Source organism: Hylobates moloch, unplaced genomic scaffold (assembly GCF_009828535.3).
Source record: "Hylobates moloch isolate HMO894 unplaced genomic scaffold, HMol_V3 SCAFFOLD_18, whole genome shotgun sequence".
Taxonomy (NCBI): domain Eukaryota; kingdom Metazoa; phylum Chordata; class Mammalia; order Primates; family Hylobatidae; genus Hylobates; species Hylobates moloch.
In genome coordinates this window covers 39,045,487-39,053,508 of record NW_026652293.1, presented here as the reverse complement: position 1 = coordinate 39,053,508, position 8,022 = coordinate 39,045,487, and the positions used below count along the sequence as shown (strand labels likewise).

Sequence of the window (8,022 nt, the reverse complement as noted above, 5' to 3'; positions counted from 1 at the left end):
GGCCGGGCAGAGGGGCTCCTCACTTCTTCCCAGACGGGGCGGCCAGGCAGAGGCGCTCCTCACTTCCCAGTCGATGGGTGGCCGGGCAGAAGCGCTCCTCACCTCCTAGACGATGGGTGGCCGGGCAGAGGCGCTCCTCACCTCCCAGACGATGGGTGGCCGGGCAGAGGCGCTCCTCACCTCCCAGACGATGGGTGGCCAGGCAGAAGCGCTCCTCACTTCCCAGATGGGGAGGCCGGGCAGAGGGGCGGCCGGGCAGAGACGCTCCCTACCTCCCAGACAGGGCGGCGGCCGGGCAGGGGCTGCAATCCCAGCACCCTGGTAGGCCAAGGCAGGCGGCTGGGAGGCGGAGGCTGCCGCGAGCCCAGACCACGCCACCGCACACCAGCCCGGGCAACACCGAGCACCGGGTGAACGGGACTCCGTCTGTAGTCCCAGCACCCCGGGAGGCCGAGGCGGGCAGAGCGTTCGGGGTCAGGAGCTGGCGACTAGCGTGGCCAAGATGGCGAAGGCGCGCCGGCAGGCAAAGGAGAAAAAACAGGCAACGGTGTCGCGCGCCGGCAGTCCCAGGCAGTCCGCGGCGCGGGGCAGCAGCGAGACGAGGAGATTCCTGCCCGGGCCACAGAGGGAAAGAAAGAAAGAAAAGAAAGAAAGAAAGAAAGAAAGGAAGGAAGGAAGGAAGGAAGGAAGGAAGGAAGGAAGGAAGGAAGGAAGGAAGGAAGGAAGGAAGGATTGATTCTCTTTTTTTTCCCCACCCAAGTTTACAGACTCCTCTGAATTCTATACACGAATCCCTTGGGGCTCTTGACCCTAAGTTAAGAATCTCTGTTAGATCCTTTATGGCTCAGTAAGTATTTGTACTGGGCACATTTCTGAGTTCCCGCTCACCCTTCTCTCCTTCTTGAAGAATCTCCACCCACATCCTTTCTGCCTCAAAAGTTCTTCACATAGGACTCTCTTCTGCCCACCCCTCTCATCCAACTGGCCCAGGGAGGACCCCTGCCACAGTGTCATCCCATGCCCTGGCTGCCTGGCACCTGCCAAGGCACAGACTGGAGAGAAAGCCTCACTTTCAGAGAACCAGCTCAGACATCAGGATGCTCTCTGGAACTTGAAGTCAGCAACAAAAGAGAGCTTCGTGCAATCGTAGGGCAAGGGGTGGGTCGGCAGGGGCTGTGTTAATCCATGGCACTTAGAATGTAGGCCAGTGACCAGCTGTACTGGTGGAATGACCTTGAACTCAAAATCCTCTCCACGGCATCAACTGCCTCAAGGATGCTTGGCCTCCTTCCAGACCTGTGCTTAGACATCAATACAGTGGTCCCCCCAAACCCCTGTTATCTGCAGTTTTGCTTTCTGAAGTTTCAGTTACCGATGGTTAATCAAGGTCCAAAAATATCAAGACATTTTGAGGGAGAGAGAGAAAGACCATATTCACATAGTTTTTATTACAGTATTATTGTTATAATTGTTGTCTTTTGTTATTGTTAATCTCTTACTATGTTAATTTATAAATTAAACTTTATCATAGGTATGTATGCATAGGAAAAAGCATAGCATATATAGAGTTCAGTACTATCCATGGTTTTAGGCATCCACGGAGGGTCCTGAAATGTATCTCCCATGGGGAAGGAGGCATTACTGTACTGCATTTTATGGCTTCTCAGTCTCTTCCTGGAACCACAACTCAAGGGAGTCTCTGTTTTCTGTGTTACAAGAGCCCCGGGTCAGCACCATTTTATTAATATAGACAAAGAAGCTGAAGTTTAGTAAACTTGAATAATGTTCTCAGGCTCACACGGATAATAAATGGTGAAGCCATTTTCCCTTTCTTTTCCTCTCACTCCCAAACACCCTATTATGGAGGGCAGGTGGGTAATGCCTTTTGTTATTATTTTTTATTTCAAATCACACAAATGATCCATGAAAATAATCTCTTAAAAATTCAAACATTACACCGCATGTTCTCATTCATAAGCAGGAGTTGAACAATGAGAACGCATGGACACGGGGAGGGGAACATCAGACACCGGGGCCTGCCGGGGGTGAGGAGCAAGGGGAGGGAGAGCATTGGACAAATACCTAATGCATGCAGGGCTTAAAACCTAGATGACGGGTTGATAGGTGCAGCAAACCACCATGGCACATGTATACCTACGTAACAAACCTGCACGTTCTGCACATGTATCCCCAAGCTAAAAGTAAAATAATATATTTTTTAATTTAAACATTGATAAAATGCCCTCCCCATTCATACTCAACGTCGTACCTAATAACTGTAGACCCTGACCACACTATTATATTCAGCCACTACCGAACTTGCCATTCTGTCTTTTTGTTTTGTTTTGATTTGATTTGTTTTGTTTTTGAGATGAAGTCTTGCTCTTGCCGCCCAGGCTGGAGTACAGTGGCGCGATCTCGGCTCACTGCAACTTCCCCCTCCTGGGTTCAAGCGATTCTCCTGCCTCAGCCTACTGAGTAGCTGGGATTACAGGCATATGCCACCATGCCCAGATAATTTTTGTATTTTTAGTAGAGATGGGGTTTCTCCATGTTGGCCAGGCTGGTCTCGAACTCCTGACCTCAGGCGATTGGCCTGCTTTGGCCTCCCAAAATGCTGGGATTACAGGTGTGAGCCACTGCGCCCGGCCTGCATTCTGTCTTTTAAACCTTTCCCCAGGAGTAGGATGGCTACCTTTTCCAAGGTAGAAGGGAGAGCGGGGTGGGAAACACCGATGAACTGAGCGCAGCGCCTGAAAACACTCAGCCCTGCTGCCTGGTGCCCTGCTAGGAACATCCAAATCGATGGCACCGAGAGCTGGCGTCTCTGGGCTGCTGGGCAGAAACCAGGCTGTGGAGGGGAATCGGCACCGAAGGCTGCTCTTTTATCCTTGTGTGTGGAGCAAATTCTCCCGACGCTGTATTTCTCTTCCCCCTTGTCACTTGACGTCAGAGCCACAAATTAGAAATACATACCAAAGGAAACTCTGCAGACACAAAGGATCCTTCCACGCAAAGGGGGAAAAGCCACAGCCACATTAAAAAAAAAAAAACTATCCAACCAACAAGTTTTATTTACTTTTGGGGAAAAAATGAGGAGAGTGATGGAACTGGGATTTGTGTTTTCTCCCACAATGCCTGTGTCTCCAGAAAGCTATTTGAGGGGGCAGAGCCCAGGGCCTGGGCGAGACAGTGAGGCGATCCTTTTGAAAACAGGGCTTCTTTCTCTTGGAGAAGGAACGCTCGGCCTGCTTCTTCAGACGCCACCAATCTATAACTGCCCATGTATCACATTCACCATCTACGTACTTTAAATCTTGGGACAGCATTTATTTTATCCTGGAAACTGTGACAGCCCTATTTTTAGCCGGAGGGCCCCTTTTCTCTCCTTTAATCCTACTTTGAAATATTATCTGTGTAGACTGGAGGCTGTTCACAAAAAGGCCCATTAGAAGCCTCTTAGTCCAAACTTGGTCTGGAAGATTGGCCTTCTGAGGCACAGAGAGGTTAGGAACCAGCTGTAAATCACACAGCTATTTAGCGGTAAATCTAGGCTCCAATCCCAGGATACACTGACCTCCAAACCCATGCCTCTTCCCACAAATTCTACTACAGTGTAGCACAAAGTGGTTAGCCATTTGATCTCCAAAGACAGAGGGCTCTGTGAAATCCCAGTTTTATGGTCATTTAATATGGACCATGACCCTGGGCAAGTCACTTAACCTCTCTGAGCCTCGATTTCCTTACCTATACATTGGGGATTATGGCAGTAACTAACTCTAGGATAAGGGTGAGGCTTGACTATGCCAGGGATCGACACACATGTACCTTATGATATTGTACTGTTCCTGTTTCACACACAATCGAGTGGATCTGTGATAACTGTATCCACGCCACCATCCAGAAATTGGCAAGAAAGGATTGTTCTCAAACCCACTGTGCAGACAGGAAAATTGAGTCCCCCCGCCCAGAGATGACATAACTTGCACAACATCAGAGTTTTAAAAGTAAGTATACAGGTGGAGGCTGCAGTGAGCCATGTTCATGATACTGCACTCCAGCCTGGGTAACAGAGTGAGATCCTGTCTCAAAAATAAATAAATAAAAGTAAGCGTATTATCAGCACTAGGAAGTCCTAAATATCCTCCCCACCACACCTACCGAAGTACAGGTTGAACTAGGAGTAAAAGTTGCCTCTTCCCTTCCCCCTGCAGAGCAGAGCCATGAGTGCACAAGCACATACTCCACGGCCCTTTCTTGTAAACGGGAATCAGCACGGGTCCTGGCACAGAGCAGAGGCTCAATGCAGTTTCAAAGAATGGGTGAATTCCTGAGTCAATGAAAATCCCAGTCTGCTAAGAAAGGGGTCAGGCAGGCAAGAGTTCTGGTAGCAGCAAGCAAGAACCCCGTTCTCTCCTTAGCCTGTTCTGCAGGAAGTAACCTTTGACAAGGTCAATAGCTGGGCCTCTGATCTCAATGGTCCACCAAGGGTGTGCCCCAGTCTGGCCTACATGGCCCAATCCAGGACCCAGGAGGTAACTGTGAAGCACACGTGACCCTCCTCCAGCTAAAACAGATGTAATAACATTGCAGGCAAAGGGCGGTGAACAGGCCAGGGAGAGGGCCCATCTGTCTTCCTAATTGTCAACTCTGCCCATAATAAGATTTTTCTCCCTGTCACACCTTAGGCTGCTACTGAACTGAAGCAAAACCAAGATATCTGTCTTCCAGCCATGAGCAGTGGCCTTCATAAAGTACCAGGGATGAAAAGAGGCTGCTTGGCTAAGAGAAGCAGACAGAGCTGGAAGGAGCTTGGGAATCCCTACTCATAGCCAGCTGTGGGTACTTAGGCAGTCACCGCACCTCACTGATCATCCATTTTCTGTAAAATTGAAGTCCAAAGTTTTGGAAATGGGTTAATGGAGCAGGGAGCTGTGAATCATGTAATATTGTATGCAAGATATTTTAGGTTTTATGCAGTTGGAGGAGAGTATCCACAATTTTCACCAGAATCTCAAAGATATATGCAATAACCACCATCCCCTCCCCACATAAAAAAGTTAAGAAATACTGGACAGGACAGTTTCCATCCAACAAGCATTTTTTGAACACCTTCTATGTGCCCTGCTCTGCGCTAGGTACTTGGAGTGCCCTGTTTTTAAGGTGCTCAGTGTAGCTGATGTTTGCTGTGACAGAAGCATGTCCAGGGAGCTTTAGGAACAAAGAGAAAGCAGCATTTGCCTCTATCTTGTCAGGAAGGGCCTTCTACAGGGCAAAAAACCTTATGTTTAATGCTGAAGTTCAAAGCTAAGAGTGCATTCACTGGGTGGGCAAGAATAATATTTTAGACCAAGGGTAGTAGTATGTGCAAAGGCAACGCGTGGCCCAGGAACCACTTGAAGCATAATTGTGCTGAACATATTGAGGGTGCTCATTGCAAGGGGCTGGGAAAGTGTTAGAGCCAGAAGTGAGGCTGGGAAGGTAGGTAGGGCCCAGATGAGGAAATACCATGTATGCCAGCCTAAGGAATTTTACACTGTCAGCGAGTTCTTTCTAGTTTTAAAAGTCTAGGATGAGCCACCACTCCTAGCACAAATCTCCCTAAATGTTGGGCAGAGGCTTTGCTTCACTGTGAGCTGAATGGACATTAGGAATGAACCGCTGCTCTTGGCACCACCAGCAGGCATGGGCTGTCTGACCAAGGTGTGCACATGGGGCAGTGAGTCCAGCGAGCTGCTATTGGTCTCTCTCTCTCCTTCTCCCCACACTATGATCTAGCCAGGGGGCTTCCAACTGCTCATTATTACAGTTGGGAAAGGAAGGCACTGTCTGGACCAGTCAATGGGATGCACAACTAAAGGACTGCCCATTTGGGCCCCTGGTAGTAACTCAGCCAACAAAGGCTTTCAGTTCCTCTAACCCACTCTGCTACTCACCTTAGGCCCTCTCACATGCGGCTCCTTCTGCCTAGAAGGCTCATTCCACTCTCTCCTGTCATTCTGCAGACTGACCGACTACTGGACCTATCAGGTTTTCAGGGTATCTAGTCCTTTCAAAGAACTCAGCAGTGGAGAATTCTCTATTTATGTGAGTGATTTGATTCCTGTTGGTGTTGGCCACTGGAATGCAAGCTCCATGAGGCCAGAAGGTGCCAGTTTTGTTCACTTCTGTACCTCACTACATTGACCAGTGCCTGGCACAGAGCATTTGTTGATTGAATTAGTCTGGTCTGATCCCCGAGCCATTCCCCAAAACTCACTTTCCCCAGGTCACATTATGGTCCAGTGAGGTGGGAAGGCTGGGCTTGAAAAGGCAATATTAGAACGGACTCTGCCTCTATTCCCAGCGTAGCTTTCCTGTGTCACGTTTTGAGAGGCTCTAAGGAACCTGGGCTTGATTTACCCAAGCAGGTCCTTGGGAATCGTGTTTAACTCAAGATGCTTTCTCCCATGCCTCAGCCGGGTCACTTGGCTGCATCTGATCCTCCTCTGGCCCTATTTGGTGGACAGGACTTTGCCCAGGCCTCAGGGGGTCCTCCTCCCTCTCCTGGAAAATACTCCTTCTTTGCCCTAAAGCCTTGCACTCCAGGGCGCTTAGGAACTAAGACTGCGTTTGGCAGCACTGAAGGATGCCCAGGGCAAGAGTTAGGTTCAGACCCAGCGTAGCGGCCGTGGGCTCGACTTTCCAACTCCCATTTCTGGCCGGTCTGTGGGGTCAAAGTACCCAGAGTCACAGGTTTGACCTTACCGGAGAGGCAGAAGGGGAAGGAGCTCACAGGAGGCATGCGGGCTGGGCAAAGCGCCCTCGGCGGCGTCTAGAGCACTCGGAGCTGCCCCATTGCCTCCACCCAAGGTCGTTGCCCAAAGGGAGCCCTGGAAAGTTCAGCCAGGGGCCGAGGAGTGCCAGGGTTGGCACTACGGGGAGACTTTTGCGACAAGAGAGAGACTAAGAGCTCGATTCCAGGTAGTAGTGGGAGCCCGCGGCAAAGAGCACCCAGTCCCGCAGGCTGCATCCCCGACCGCAGCGCCCAGCTCGGAAAAGGTGGACGGGGGCTGCACCACCTGAGCCGCAAGGACAGCACGGCCTCCCCCTCCTCACCAGGGTTCTCCATCCCCAGAAGTGGGGCGCGGAGAGCCAATCTGGGCTGGAAAAAGAGCAGCCCCCCTCCTTTTCTGTCGCAGACCCCAGGCTGGGAGGCGGGGGCGCCAGGTCGGCCCAAGCTGCCGCAGCCGCTGCTTTAAAGGGAGCCGGGAACGCGGCGCTGGGGAGGGGGCGAGGCGGGTGGCAGAGGCGAAAGGAGAGTGGTCGAGCGCCGGGGCGAACACTCGGGTCGCGCAGGGCGGGTGCTGAACACCCCAGCAGACGCGCTGCCGGGGACTGGGGTCGCAGAGTCCCTTACCTTAGCGAGCTGCGGAAGTCCTGCGCGAGGCGGCCCGCGGTGCACGGGGCCGGGGCAGCTAGGCGCACACCCCGGCTTCGGGGCGCACGCAACCTCCGGGTGCACTGTCCGCGCCCCAGGCGCGCACCCCGGGGCTGGCGCACCCTGGTCGTCCGCGGCGCGCACACCCTCCAGGCGCCCTCTGGCCGACGGTCTCGGCCCTGGCCCCGGCGCACCCCTGCGGGCACACCCACCGCGGCGGATGCGGGACTGGCCAGGCGCCGCCAGCCGCGGCTTCGCCCCGCGTCGCCAGCTGCCAACAGCGCCCGAGTCCCCGCCTTCGCTAGGGGAGAAAAAAAAGACTCCTGACGCGGCGCGGGCTTTGGTGTGTAGGAAGGGGCAGAATTGCGAAACCGAGGGGAGGGTCTTAGCCTCGATAAAGTCAAAAGCCCTTGATAAACATGAGCTTAGAAGAAAAACTTTTTGAAAAGAGACCAAAAACTCCTAACCTGTTCATAGCGCTTTTCAGATTCCCAAAGTGCTTTCGTATGCGTTTATCTCGGTTCATCTAGACATTTCCATCCTCATTTGATAGGTGCAGAAACAGCACTAGACAAGGTAATGACTTGCCCCAGCCAGGACTG

At 51.9% G+C, this 8,022-nt stretch overlaps 1 protein-coding gene across 2 annotated transcripts in view; it reads right to left on the bottom strand.

Annotated features, from left to right (window-relative positions):
- Positions 1–7,728, bottom strand: part of KANK4 (KN motif and ankyrin repeat domains 4) — a 91,252-nt gene extending 83,524 nt beyond the window's left edge. For both annotated transcript variants that reach the window (XM_032137212.2, XM_032137213.2), the window contains exon 1: positions 7,400–7,728. The gene's annotated coding sequence lies outside the window, so the exon portion shown is untranslated. The remainder of the gene's footprint in view (positions 1–7,399) is intronic.
- Positions 7,729–8,022: the final 294 nt, after the last annotated feature.